Genomic DNA, 12,439 nt, shown 5'->3' on the forward strand with positions numbered 1-12,439 from the left:
TATGTGGACATGTGATAGGGGGTAACCGATCTTCGTGATCACTCTGTACAAGCGGTTACATTTTTTTACTGTGTGTCTTGTCACTACTTTCAATAAAGAATGTTTCGGGGATCTGTTACATACACATTCAAATTTTCGATTTGTAGAAGAAATATTTCGTCAACTAACTTCGTACACATTCACATTTGTCAACACAATTACACTTGCAAAGTTCTTTCAGTTTTTATACTGAGTCAAGTATAAACAAAAAGAAAATGTCTTCAAGTAGTGCTTTAAATAAGATCATGTTAGTTATTAGATTCCTTAACGAATTATGAGCTATTGAAATGTTCTTTTTTCATTTCTTTCGCTTTGTATCTTATAACTGCTCGTCGGCATTGTTTCGTAAACTGGCTAATACATAGCACACGTTTCCACCACACCTGGGAAGGATTACAGTTCGAGGACACAATTTGGAATTTACAAAGGACAAGAATTACGATTTCTTGCAGCATTAACACTAATAAATTGGTACTAGTTCCTTTCCGACTGTACTGTCGACAGATTCTGGTGAACTATTAACTTCTTCTTTTCTTTCTTTCGAATGTACTGTCGACAGACTCCGGGGAATTCTGAACTTCTTTTTAAGCGTCACTTTTGTGTGTATTGAAGCGTGAAATATTTGGGAAAATCTAGGACAAAGTAGAATATGATGTGTATCTTGTACAGAGTCATCCGTTTTCTTTAGCATTTACTTTAATTTACTAGTATCATTGTCAATGAGGTGACGATCAGCAATTTTCCACCAAGTTATTTAGTCCACGAAGATGGTAGCTATAATTTCTGATACTCCACCCAATCCACTCAAATGAATACCAATCGATTTCCCGGACAATAGATCTCAAAGTTCAAATACCTTTCGGTCTACTACAAATATATGGTGCCAGATATAAATCCAGAAAGAAAACCGGTTCTTCACTAACTTATTGATGAGATAGCCTAAGAAACACCAGATCGCTTCTTGCTAACATCTTTACTAAGTCTATCATTTCTAAGTTTCAGTATTTGGTATCTGCGCAAATCCACCTTTATAAGCTTTTTCTTCCAACCCTGCAACTCATTTTCAGAATTTTTCTCTAAATAACTGAATATCAAATTGTTTCTTCATACTAGCCCTTAGATCAATATTTAGGTGAAGCTCTATAGGTGACGAACCTAATGAAGCTGAAATGGACTGGTTGAGTAACGTGACTGTTCGCGGAACATACACCGGGCAATCAGTATGTTTTTCAGCGCAGAATACATGAAACGATCGTGAAATGTTCGAATTCTCACGTTTCACAAGGCTCGACTTCGGAGACAATGCTTGATTTTAACACCACATTTAGCCATAGCTTCCTTGAATTCATTAGAAATAAAATCTTCAGGAAAATGACCAGTACAACAGATTCCGATCTACTTCAACATGCCATAGATAAATTTTCCTCTTGGTGTAAAACATGGCTCTTAAAAGTAAATCCCGATAAGAGTAAATTCATGACATTTTTCCCTAAAGAAAAATATTGTACACACTTCATACAACAAAAATGGTTTGCCCATTACGAGAGTCAATAGTCATAAGGATCTTGGAGTTACTTTTGACACAAAATTAACTTTCACAGAACATATAAACACTATCGCTAAGCATTCTGTGCGTCTTCTAGGACATCTGTACATATTAACAGAAATATGGAACATCTCTTCCTTAGCAACGCTCTACAAGGAAATAATTTCTCCTTAATTGGAATATTGTTCACCTATATGGACAAGGTAGCTCCTATCCCGGCTAAACTCAGTTCTAAATTTCTTCCTGGCAATAGTTCGTTTCAGAGTACGTCTTACACGTGCGATGACAAAGCACGACGAACACTATATATTCAACTACCTGACATTCGTCACAAAATCAGTGATCTCAAATATCTCTACAAACTCAAAACATGGCCAGTTCAAATCCGAAACGTTACTCTCAGAATTGTATTTCCGAATTCCATTCAAACACGTAAAACACATCTTTTTCATATAGTACGATCTGCACTGTCAATAGTTCAAAGCTCTCTGTTCTACAGGCTTTCTAAGTTATACAATGAAATACAGGGTGGATTGATTTAAATCAGTTTGATTTAAATCATGATTTTAATCAAGATTTAAATCATGATTTTAATAAAGATTTAAATCACTTGATTTTTTAAAATAAAAATCGTTGATTTAAATCAAATTCCGAAATAAAATAATTTAAAGAGAAAATAAGTAAAATCCCGTTTCTGTTCTGTTATTTGGATTATGAAAGATAATAATCATAATACAATGAGACTCAAATGTTTGTACAGCACAGTATGAAAACGAGTGTCATGCAGAGGATGATCAGGGAAAATCCAGTTTTGAGCGGGTAACGAGTGAATCCTGCTTTCTTCTCTTAGGAACATAGGGTTTTTAAACCGGTAACTATTCCAACGGGGAAATCACCATGGACATTTAAGTCGAAAATTCTTTTGTGTCCACGTCTATTTGTGTTTCCAGACAATAGTGGCGTATTTAGAGGGGTCAGATCCCCTCTCCGAAAAAAAATTAAAACTTTTAGGCGAAATTTATGTACTAAATAGGGGAGAGTAACAAAAATCGCACCACTTTTTACATAAATTGTTTTAATTCGAAACTTTTGAAGAAATTTAAAATAATTTTTTTGATCGTATTAAACTTTATAGTTTTCCAATTCTTTTACAGTGATCTCATAACGATATCTTATCATTATCATGATAAAAATGATATTTTAGAAGCCTGCGATTGGTGCGATTTACGCAACACGTTTCCCAAATCGCACCATGTAAAGCCAAAATCGCACCGCCATTTGAATACGCGCAAATTTTACAGTAATGCATAGGATAAAACAGATAATCATTTCCATGGAATATCGCACTATTTTGTTTATGTTATATTAAGACGAGGTATAATACATCTTTAAAGAGAAAAAATACCGCAATGTAAATAACCAAGCACAGAAATAACACCTTAGAAATAAGCTATGTAGAAATGCAACCTAGAAGTAAAACAAATTAATATATCTATGATATATCACATTCTTTTATCTCAGTGTTATTAATACGAGGAAGAATATATCATTAAAGAAAAAATATCCATATTGTTGATCCAATGAGGAATATTGCTCATAATCCTATGAAACGTAAATTATGTATATTTATGAAAAACAGACAGCTACACCTTATGTGCATAAAAATCACATTGGAATGCACGTTCATCTCCTGAAACACCCGCACACGATTCATATATCCAGACTTTAGACAAAACACTCTGTACCATATCTTCGACTAAATTTTGTTGACAAAGGACGCAAAACCAATCCTGTTCATTGATTTCAAAAGCCACATTTGAAACTGCGAATATGTAGCTCGGAGCATCGTGTTTTGGATGTATCTACTTTTGAATACACTTTTTGGTGTTAAGGTTTCCTGAAGCACATACAGACCTAGCTGACGGTTCAGAAAGATTAGATCTCTCCACACGTTTGGATACTTTTGATTGCCTTTGCCGTTATTCTTGAAAATGTTTTTTGTAAGGACTTGATGAGAGTAATTCTGTTCTTTGTGGTTGCATGTTGGTAGTTATATTTCCTCCTATTATTGGGCTGGGCAGCGTCACTTTATTTTCTATATATTTTGAAAACACGATTCATAGACTCTGGAGACCATTTTCCATATTGCCATGTACCTACCTTGTGTGAATTGTAACCGAAAAACAATTCACCATGGGAGCCAAAATCGCACTGGTGTGATTTCGGACACACGGTACTAGTGCGATTTGGGAAATTACATCATTAAAAAATATATATTCTTTACATACCCCACAAATTAAATAATAATGATAATAATAATAATAACTTCAGTTTGTCACTATAGTATTAATGGTATTTTGTTTATTATTACTTATTGAAACGTAAGCTAATTCTCTTACCTTAATCCCTATTCTACTGTGAAATACCCCGAAAATTAGTAAGGAATACTCCAATTATATTGTACTGCAACTGCACACACACACACACACACACACAGCTTACTGAACGTCGACACTTTACTCTGTAATTATGGAAATATGTTTAAGTACTTAATTTAACTATTAGATGGCTTGTTAGTACTACGGTTCTTTTTAAACTAGGGGTGGTACGATTGAGAACGCGGTGCGATATCGGGAACTCTCCCCTACATACAAGTTCCTCAGGATTGTAATACAGGAAATTTTGGATGCGTTAAAATGTAGAATAATACTTTTGATAAAGTAGATACTTTCAAATATCTAGGATCAATATTAACAGACGAAAACGATATTCACGAAGAAATTAAATGTCCACTAAAAGCAGGTAATTCGTCTTATTATTCAGTTCAAAATCTCTTCTCGTCGCGAATTATGTCGAGAAATTTGAAGCTTAAAATATATAAAACGATAATCATGCCTGTTGTTCTGTATGGTTGCGAAACATGGTCGCTTACTATGAGGGAAGAATATAGACTGAAAGTATTTGAGATCAAGATCCTAAGACGAATATTCGGACCCAACAGGAACGAGAATGCGGAATGGCGGAAACTTCATAACGAGGAACTACATAATTTATACGGTTTACCCAACATTGTTAGGGTCATCAAGTCTAGGAGACTCATGTTGGCGGCTATGTAGCCAGAATGGAAGAAATTAGGAACACTTTCAAAGTCTTAACTGAAAGACAAATCGGAAAACGACCATTAGGAAGACCTAGGCGCAAATGGGAGAACAATATTAAAATGCATCACGTAGAAATAGGAATACAAACTAGAAACAGGATCCAGTTGGCTAAGGTAGAAGTCAATGGAGAGCTTTTGTGAGCGCGACATTGAACATCCGGGTTCTATAGGCTATGGAGGTAGTTAGTTAATTTTAGTCGAAATTTAAGTACTTTATATGTATTTCTTGCCGCTAGCTAGTTCTGATTTTTTTTTAATATGCCCCTGTCAAATATCAGTAACTTTTGTAAAGAAAAAAAAAATCATGTTTATAAACGTTGCCGTACTTTCTCCATAACGCATAAGAGACATTGGGATTGAAATAGGTTAACGATTGGGGATGAATTCAAAATTAAACCCCAATACTTTCACTTAAATGGCATAATTAACATTTAATACTAAGTTTTAATGTTTTTTCTTCACTTCGTGACTTGTATTATACGAAGAGAAAGATTTAAATCCAAACAATCGATTTAAATCAAACAAATCAACAAAAATGAATGTTTTAACAAGAATCATGATTTTTTTTCTACCCTGATGAACTATCACATACACCCGTAGATTTATTTAATTCTGAAGCTGCATATAACTCTGCACTACGACGTCATTGTAATGGATACATTCTAGTCGGCGGTGGTGATGATGATGATGATTATGATATTATTATTATTATTATTATTATTATTATTATTATTATTATTATTATTATTATTATTATTATTATTATCATCTCTTAGATTTGTTAGATATTCCGTTGTAAACTGGTGTTCAGCTGTATCTGGAATTATGTTTGTAAATGTATAAATAAATAAATAAGTAAATTATGCACCGCTGTCCGTGATTACTGAAGAAGCTACCTCTAAATTCATGAAATATATTTCAAGATTACAGAAGTACTCGTGGAAACTTAGACAAAATCCTTGTAAATATCGGGTATAAAAATCACAGACAGTTAACAGAAACTTGTTCCCCTTAGGTCATCGAGGGAAAGGTCCATATGAATCCCATGATTTCAACTCGTTCTTCTGCACTGCTGCGGCTGATCGTATAGGAAATAATGGCAATCTTGTGCAATTTTGTCCTACATACTTGGCAGTCCTTTATGTGATTACGTATATCTTTATGCATGAAAGGCCAATGAGATCCTTAGATATTAACGACAAGCATTTGTTCCTGCCAAAATTACCCATTTCATTATGATACTTCTTTAGTATGCTGTGAAAGTACTTCATTGGCACACCAGTGCGTCAACGATTCGGAAAATGAAAATCGCGAATCTGCAATATCCTGTTCTCTGTTCGATACAAATATTTCCGTTTTCTACTACTAGGGGGAAAAATAACATCAGAACTGTTAAATTTTGTCTATCGTCATTAGAATCCCTTTCTAGATAAGAAACAAATAAAGAAAAAATGAAAGGAAATATTTGTTTAACGTCCCACGTTTTTGCCTAATAGGCTACGAGAGGCGATCACTGAAACAAGTGCATGATGATGGAAGAATTGGTGGAATCAGAAAGTAGGAGGAAACGGGAGTACCCCGAGAAAACCCACGAGCACTATGTTGTCCACCACAAACTTATTTGGCAGGGGATGGAATCAGGGACCCCATGCACCACAGGCATGCTCTACCACTGAGCCACCGTGACCCTCTTTACAAATAACTAAAGAGAACTGTGTACCTAACTGTTGTTGTTTCGCGACTTCCTCTACTGAAATATCCGCCACATCGGTATGCAAAGTCTGCAGTGCTTGTGTACGCAAAATTTTGTGTTCAGATAACGGAAAATTGGTTTTGAGACCCAGGAATAAATTCAATCTTGTAGTCAAAGCATTGTAACTGCAAAGACAGCGTAACAATCTGTTATTCCAATCGCGTATCTTCTGCACATAAATGAGATTGTTGTGAAAGAATCTAATGACAAATGATTAACCTTCTAAATATGTTTCCTATTTGTCAACAGCATGGATTACACTGAAAACTACCGGTTCCGAGACTGTGTAGCGAGATTAACAATCGAATAGCGTTCGGCTTACGTATTCTATTACATGCTTTTCCTCGCCATCATATTGATGAAGGACAGCTCTAATCGCCCGTCGTTTTACACCAGATTGTACATAGTGAGCTTTAGAAAAGTAAAGAAACAATAACATCGTGTCCCTGGTAACTTCCTTCTTCAGAGTTGAAAGCGCACGATCATGTTCATGTGCCCATTTCCACTTGCATCCAGCTTTCCGTAACTGAAACAATGATGCAGTACTGGTGGAAGAATTGCCAATGAACCTCTGATGGAAGTAAAACATATCTAAATTATGTCCGAGTTTTCACGTTTGCGGAGGAGGGTAAATTGGTAATGGGCTGCATACTTTCTGTGTCTTTGCGAAAATCGTTTGTTGAAATTAAAAATCTCAAAAATTTTGTTTCTCCCCCCACAAAAAAATCGACAAGTATCTACACTGAAAGTTCTTTCCTTCCAACAGCATATCTAATTTACGTAATTGCTCTTCAGCATCTACTATTTCACAAAATAAATGTTTCAATAATAATTGTTACATATGATTTTTTTAAGAAATTGGAACGAGAAAGTTTCGTGCGTTAGCTTGTAGCTTTTATTTCATTTTATTTATTTATTTATTTTTCAATCTGTCTTGATTTTTTGAGATTTTTCGTTTCTTCTGTGGGTAGCTAAAAGAATATTCCACGACTCCGACTGTCGGCATATTTTGAACCAGTTCTCTGATTCATTTCTATTGCCTTGACTTTTAAGGTCAATGTGAACCATGTAATACGAGCAACAGTGCACTCTCTTATTCCTTTTTTTTTTTCTGATAGACGCTTTAAATCGGAAAATCCTATTTTATCCACATCGTCTCTTCACCAAATAACAAACAGTACGTACAAATAAAATAAAAAATGAAATGAAATCTTTCAGTTTTACGTCCCACAGTTATGCCGGCTAGGCTAAAGGAGACGATGATGAGAAGTGAAGGAAATGATGTAATAAAGAAAGTGGAAGGAAACGGGAAACCCCGAGGAAACCTACACACACGGTGTTTGTCCACCACAAAGCTCATTTGGCGCGGGCTGGGATCGAACCAGGGACCCCACGCACCAAAGATGAACGCTCTACCACTGAGCCACTGCGCCCCCCCCCCTCCCCCCAAAAAAAAGAAAGAGAGAAAAAAAAACGTCGTAACTCGACAGAAATTAATATACTTTCTTAATACAACTATAGTTGCTTAGTGGATAAACGAATCATGTTGCCTAAAGACTTTGTCTTACACTTCCTTCTCTTATAAAAACAATCTAGCTCTATCATTTTTTTTCTGAGAGTATAGGTTTCTAAGGTACTTAAAAATTATTTTATCGTTTATTTGGGTGTAAATAAGATCAGTATTACATACACGTTATGTCTTATACTATTGGCCACTCCCAACAAACATTTATGGGCGCACGGCTGTTTTGAAAGTATTACCTTCCAGCAAAAGTATACTCTGAGGAATGAGAAGTTGGTCTTGTAGCGCATCAGTAGCGTACAGTAAGGGTAGCATCCACGAATAGGACATGTTGAAATAGTATAGAACAACTAAGAAGTAACAGAGTACAGGAAAGTTGCATAGTAAACTACAGAACAAGATAGAGAATAGAGCAGAGAATGGAGAAGTGTAGATTAGCGGGAGAATAAAGTAACATAACGTATATTAGGTTACCAAACAAGAGAATACTTATATTCAAGAAATATGAACTCTTAGCAGGATATGCATTCTTACTGCCTTACAATATGTTTCTTAAGAGAACAGTTGCATTAATGGATGCAGACCGACTTTAGGAGGGCTGAGAATATTACAGCGTGTGTCATTGCATAAAACATGCTTTAAGTTTAAAACACAAGCCAACCAGTGGCGTAGGGAAGGGGGGCAGAGGGGCCGCCTCCCCCCAAAAGAGGTCCGACAATGTACTTTGGTATTTTGATGTTTGTATTTTTTTATATATGTTTATATATTTTTTGTTTGTAATTTTTCTATATATACATATAACAGCACTTGGGTCCCCCCAAACACACATCCTGGCTACGCTACTGAAGCCAGCTTATGCTAGGTGGCCAGTAGAAAGCGCGAATGCTATCTAACCAAGTTGGGGCTAGAGCGCCGCAGGGGAGCCCGAACGGTAGCGAGTGTGTCCGTAGGGAGTAGGCGCGTTAGTAACGGTGGGTATATGCGTTACGAAGATTTACTTCCAATATGTATTTCTGCATGCGTGGAGATTCTATATCCTTGTATTATGTGTATTTCCAGTTCATTCTTATATAGGGGAGGCGTAACATGGTACATTGTTGGTTGTCAAAATGTTATGTTAGTACTCTTTTATAATAAGATACCAATAATACATATAACACAAGAATATGGGATCTCCACGTATGCCAGAATAGCTACACCAGCGTTGTTATTTATTACCGTGAGCAGCTGCCCCTATAGCCCACTCATAAGGGAGGCTCTGACATGAACACATCTTCGATATTAATTAATTATGTTAACTTAATAGAATGAAATTGGGTGCCTGCGCCCAATTTTGTTTACTTAATGCAGATGCGTTAATAATAGCGGCGGCATTTGTGTACAACTTGAGACTTACAAATAGAACTTACCTCATAACAAATTTCGTCCAGATAATTTTTCTTCAGACTCAACTCATCGGAAATTCTTCTTTGGCAATACTTGGAGAGGAAATCTCTAAATTGAGAATTCTTCTTCGCTTTTTGCTTGGTAAATGGTGCCTGTAGTCTGCGGACTAGAAATGGCCTTTTGCTTGATTCTTATGTGTGTATCTGTTTTATGTTGAGATATTTGAAACTTCTTTCCACATGCCACCTGAAATTAAGAAAGAAATGAACGCTTATAGTAGTTATGTTGACAGCCACTTGTAGTGGATATTGTTGAGATCTTTAAGTACGAAGTTTCTACAAGAAATAGTCTAGTCTTTGCGCTAACATGTGTTTTTGTGTCGTAGGTTGTTTGAACATTCCTGATGACCGAAGGATGAACAAGAAGAACGTTGCCGTCTCTATAGTAACCGAACAACTGAGTTTCGTTTCACAGTGTTAGGTAGATGGAACTTAGTATATAAAATCCTTATGAAAAATAAGTTGAGATTTGTCCCAGGGTCTTCGAAAATACTACCTCTAAAGGAGGGATATTACCGTAATATTTTAATTTTCTATTTTGTATTTATAAAATAGCGAAATTGAGAACATGGTTGTATCTTTGAAAATGTTATTATTATTATTATTATTATTATTTTTTAATATAATGTTAGTTGACCTGTATATTTATCATTAGTTCTACACTTGGATTGAAATGCATATTATAAGGGAAGAGAGGTAGATGTTCACAAACAATAATGGCCGCGCCATTTGAACTTATTTATTTTTTTTATTTCATTTATTACCTATTACATATTTTTCAAATATACAGATATATGACAGATATGAAATATACGATGGGGAGTCCGAAAATAGTAAGTTTCCCTCTCGTTTTCTCCAATAACCGAACAGCAATGGGAGAAAGAAGACAGTGGTTGCAGGCGCAACACACCCAGACACAAGTGAGTATCGTTCGCCCACGATTCGTCAGATGTCGCCGTCACAACGCTTCCGCAAAGTGGAGACGAGTCTCTCAGTCTGAGACAGATAGCAATGGAGAGAAGACGCGTTTCGACGTCGTAGTCAAGGGAGGAAGTGCGAGCGGTTGATCAGGCTATTCGGAACAAGCAGCCTGGCTTTCTCACATCTAGTGTTCTGTTGTTGGATGGCAATGCGAGACTACACTCAGCGACGGCAACGCAAAACCATATTGCAACTCTTGGGTGGGAGCGTCTTGTCCATCCGCCATATAGTCCTGATCTCGCACCCCGTGATCCAGGTCCTGATCTCGCACCCCGTCTCGGCGGTAGGCGCTTTGGAAGCAATACTGAAGCCACAGAAGCTGTTTGACGCTTCTTCCGTATGCGAAGCTCTGAATTTTTGCAGGAAAGGTTTTTGAAGCTTATACATCGGTATGACTAATGTCTCAATGTACGAGGTACTTATGTGAAAAAATAAAGATACGTCTGATCTTTAATGTTACATGCTATTTTTGGTCTTGTTTCCCCACCTCTGTCCACAGTCACCTGGGGAAACTTACTTTCGGACTCCCCCTCGTAATGTAAACAATATATTTCCATATTGAAACAACACAGTAAAATTTGTTTTTCACGACCAACATAAACTAACTATTGTCTCAATAATTGACTTGTTACTAACGTAATTAAAATTTTCATCTTTGATGTGACAAATGGTGAGGTAACAAACATGAAGACAAAGAAAGGTAAAACACGACCTCACAATTATTTCATTAAGGTGGAACAACAAAGGACGTATGTTACTAATGATGTCTCAAATGAACTTCAAATTAATGTTTTCAGAATAAAATTGCTTCCTTGCATCGCTAAAATCTCGCTTACAGCCACCATCCGTCATCCCAATTCCAAAACTGTATCTAAATAGATGGGCCGAGATCGACGCACGAGAAGCATCGAAAAAAAAAAAAATCCCTAGGCCAAATTCTGCACCTTTACGAGCTACATTAAATTATCCAAGCAGTCTTCCACCTTCGGAACTGTTTCTTAACTGTTCTTCGGTTATTTGGTGTTGACCCTTATATTAGAGAAGAAACATTTCATCCAGCTCCCTTCCACGCGGCAACGTGCCAAGAACCGACGTCACACTGGACAGCAATAGCTATACGTCCAATATCTATTTATTTTTTTAATTTTTATTTATTTATTTATTTATTTTATCACATAGTTAGCATTTGAGTTCAGTTGGTTTCTACCTTTTCATTTCGATTCAAATACGCATCCTAAGAGGGTGAAGGGGTTGAAATATACCTTGCATATATTTACCATGAACGTGTGCTTTCCGTGCTAAGAGCCCTAGTGGTCTAGTAGCTAGCGTGTGTACCTTTGATGCATGCGGTCCTGCGTTCGATTCCGACTGGGAGAGCAAAATAATAATAATTTGAAAATAATTTACTTTCATTAATCATCTCTCTTCCGTAGCTTAACAGGAGTAAGTAAATGAAAATTAAATTTGAAAAGAAACATCTTACATCTAAAAATCTTGCATATTATGGTTTTATTTTTATCATGCTGAGTGCAGATAACTTGAAACAGGGTTGGCAAAAACCATGGTTTTTATTTAAAAAAAAAAAAAAACGGTTTTTTGGTTTAAACCAGGTTTTTATGGTTTAAATAATTTGCTCTATATATTCATATCATATATGGACAAAAATAAGTTTGTTTCGCTTTGATGTTATTATGCAACAACCGGGTTATGCTCGAGGGGATCACATAAACTTAAAACGGAATAAAAACCGCTTCTCGAGTTACATCCGAGAGAAATTGTCCTCCATTTGAACTCGGAACCAGCACTAATTGGCCACAAATGCGATACGTCTGCCGACTCACTCACGAAGGAATCCTGATAAAAAAAAAAAATACGTTGTGCTGATCTTAATATGCTTCTTAATATAACTGTCAAGACTAATTTCAGAAGGACAAAAAGATAAACAGTTGCACAAGTGAAACCATTATACAGAATTACATATGAACAATTTCAA

At 36.1% G+C, this 12,439-nt stretch overlaps 1 protein-coding gene across 4 annotated transcripts in view; it reads right to left on the reverse strand.

Annotated features, from left to right (window-relative positions):
- Window positions 1–12,439, reverse strand: part of LOC145674584 (myb/SANT-like DNA-binding domain-containing protein 3) — a 342,109-nt gene that overhangs the window by 299,462 nt on the left and 30,208 nt on the right. For all 4 annotated transcript variants that reach the window (XM_081744778.1, XM_081744777.1, XM_081744782.1 and 1 more), the window contains exon 2: window positions 9,430–9,652. The gene's annotated coding sequence lies outside the window, so the exon portion shown is untranslated. The remainder of the gene's footprint in view (window positions 1–9,429; window positions 9,653–12,439) is intronic.

The sequence above is a fragment of the Thermobia domestica genome, chromosome 17 (genome assembly GCF_964235325.1).
Source record: "Thermobia domestica chromosome 17, izTheDome1.hap1.1, whole genome shotgun sequence".
Lineage (NCBI taxonomy): Eukaryota > Metazoa > Arthropoda > Insecta > Zygentoma > Lepismatidae > Thermobia > Thermobia domestica.